The following is a 3029-nucleotide window of genomic DNA, read 5'->3' on the forward strand; positions in this document are numbered from 1 at the left end:
TCCATTCCCACTACCCTATAGTCAGGAGTTGGCAAACTTTTTCTGTAAAGGCCCAAGTAACAAATATTTTAGGCTTGCAAGTCATGTGGACTCTGTTGCAATTACTCAGTTCTGCCACTGCAGTGCAAAAGCAGCCATAGACAATACAGAAACAAATGGTATGGCTGTATTCCAACAAAATTTTATTTCTAAAAATAGGCAGCAGTCCCACTGGCTATAATTTTCTCCATACTACAGGTAATTATTTTTATTAGTTTATTCTGTTTCTTTATGCAAATACAAGCAAACGTAAATATATATTCTCATGCTCCTTTCTTATACAAAAGTTAATCTGTTCCATATCTCGAAACAGTATTTTTATTACATATTTTGAATATTTCTCTATATCAATGTATAGAGAAAATCCTAATTTTTTCTGTCTGCAATGTAAATACATCATTTCATATATGTGAAAGATAGATTTCTAAACTCAGGATTGCTGGATCAAGGGGTAAATACATTTGCAATTTGGGAAGATATTGCTGGATTCACTGTTATAGGGGTTTTATCATTTTCACTTTCAGCACAATATATGAAAGTGCCTGTTTTAAAATTATGAAATGCTTCATGAGTTGGTATGTCATCCTTGTGCAGAGGCCATGCTAATATTCTCTGAATCATTCCAACTACAGTGTACATGCTGCTGAAGTGAGCACCATGAAGTCATTTCTAATTTAGTAATGGTTGAATGTTTTGGGGTGGCATACAGCCAAAGACAGGGAAAACTATTAAACTCCTCTTTCCATTTAGCCTGGAGATGAGAGAGAGAAAAGATTTTTCTGGATAGCAGCTGGCTTTTTTTTTTTTTTTCAGAGTGCTGATTGGAAGGGATCCACATCCCCACCTTAAGTTCCAGCAATATATGAATCTGTGCAATAGCTAATGAGGACATAAATGGCCAGAGTGGTAGAAAGAGTTAATGAAGACCCTATCCTTTGAGCAACTGTGCATAGAGTTCTCTGCTGATTGTAACCAACATGGACTGTAGTAGGATTCAGCCAATAAACAACAAGGAATGATGCGGAGCTTGTTAACAGAAGAGAGGATCTGGTTGGGATCCACTCTTCGTATAATAAAAAGTAATTTTAAAATAATAAAAGAACCAATACTTTTTAAGCAGAGTTATATAGGCTAAGCACTCTATCAATTTACATATTAATGGTCATAATAACTCTACGAAGTAGGTATGTTATTATATTTACTTTACAGATTTTTTAAACTAAGGCAACTTGCCCAATGTCTTATGCCTTGTAAGTGCCGAATTGGGATCTGATCTCTGAGGCATAGGATCTTTTCTACTGGGCTTTATTGACTTGCTGTCTGCATGGGGGAATAATTTCAGAATTAGTTGAGAAAAGAAAAGTAGAATCTTGACAGGATCTAGACTTAGGCAAATATATTTTGTCTGTCTTTATGAATAAGTCAATCCAATATTAAGAAAGCAGTTTCTAAAATGATAATTGCAGTTAAGATTCTGGTGCCCAAAGTGCTCAGAGTAGGCCTTTGGCACACCTTGAAGGATGGGTCCTTGTCAGTTGCAGATGCCACTGGCTATGCCGGCCCTTAAAACTTTGGAACAAATACTTGAGAGTCTTTTCAAGGAAAAACTTCCCAGAGTTCAGAGAGTTTGCTGATCTGGCTTAGAGATTGACATCTTGGAATCTTAGAAAACTTCAAGTTTTGTCCTTTGTTTGCTATGCTGGTTCACCCTCATTTGGCTACTGAGCTGCTTTAGACAGCCGCTGGGCATCTGCTTCACCTTAGCTGAGGATGACCCACGCCTGAATCTCTGACCCCCTGACATTCAGCAGCTGTTTTACCTGCTGGCCAGGAAAAGTTACTTGAGCTGTGGTAAGCCCAAGTGAAGTGGCTTCAATTATAGGTATATCCACTCTATATTTTCAAGGCCTAATGGGGAGGGTGCACTTTTAAAAATCTTACAAGGTCAATTTATAAACTGTGATATATATTTCACTCAGAATAACGCTAAATGTTTCTCCTTTGCACAGAGAAAATAATGTTCCCTGGATGCAATTGGGGGTGGGGAAACTCTCTTCTGCTCTGTCATTCAGTCTTTACTTCAATTGGCTGCGTAATTCACTTTCACTAGGATTGAAAGGCAAGTAGAAGCATTGGCCAAATGCGGAATCACTGGGCCCCTTCATGGAGAATTTAGAGCAAAGAATTTTCTATACTTTTTTTCCCACCCCAAATTGCAAAATGCTGCCCATTTTGCAATTCTGGTGTCTAGGTTCTATCTTATAATTAGGGAATTAGGCTAAAGAATAAAAAATGCTTTTTTAAGAGGCTAGAAAACTACTTTTAGTTGAGCATTTATTATGTGTCTGCCTGTATTAAGCACATTTTATATGTATTATCTCATTTAATTATCCTAATAATCCTATGAGGCAGGTCCTATTCTTACCCTTACTTTACAGGTGAGGACACTATCTCAAAAATTTGTTCATGGATTTTAATTTGTCAGACTCCAAGGTTTGTAGCAATAGTGGCTAGCTATACTGAAGTCTCTATAAATATTACAGTTTGTACAATAAATTTGATGAATACCTTCTTCATTTTCTAGATTGTTGCAGAGGTCATGCAAATATCTTTTAAGTTCACACAATTTAAGTTTGCTAGTATTCCCCTCAAGAATGGCTGAAAGAGATAGAGCTTTCTTGAATAATATTCAACTGAATACCCTTTCCTCCCATCTTCTTCTCTTGTAGGATGGCTAAACAGTTAAGTGATATGATGGAAATAAAGTATAAAATTATAGCATGTTTTTCTAAATGTCAGAATTAAGGAGAAAATACATAGTTGAGACATTAGTGTTGTAAGTGGAGTCCATTACTGATGTCAGCTCATGGCTCATTTGTAGCAACTGCAGTGTGGGCAACAGAGGAGCAAGACATTTGTCTTGGTGAGTGCAAAAAAAAATGTATTTCAGGATTTTGACATGGAGGATTTTTTATTTTAATAGGAAGTTG

General features: G+C 36.5%; 1 non-coding gene across 1 annotated transcript; it reads right to left on the minus strand.

The window, feature by feature from the left end:
• Nucleotides 1-588: 588 nt before the first annotated feature.
• LOC112066452 (U6 spliceosomal RNA) lies at nt 589-695 on the minus strand. Its single transcript, XR_002892669.1, has one exon. It is a non-coding gene; the product is annotated as a U6 spliceosomal RNA (small nuclear RNA).
• Nucleotides 696-3029: the final 2334 nt, after the last annotated feature.

Source organism: Physeter macrocephalus, chromosome 21 (genome assembly GCF_002837175.3).
Source record: "Physeter macrocephalus isolate SW-GA chromosome 21, ASM283717v5, whole genome shotgun sequence".
Classification (NCBI taxonomy): domain Eukaryota; kingdom Metazoa; phylum Chordata; class Mammalia; order Artiodactyla; family Physeteridae; genus Physeter; species Physeter macrocephalus.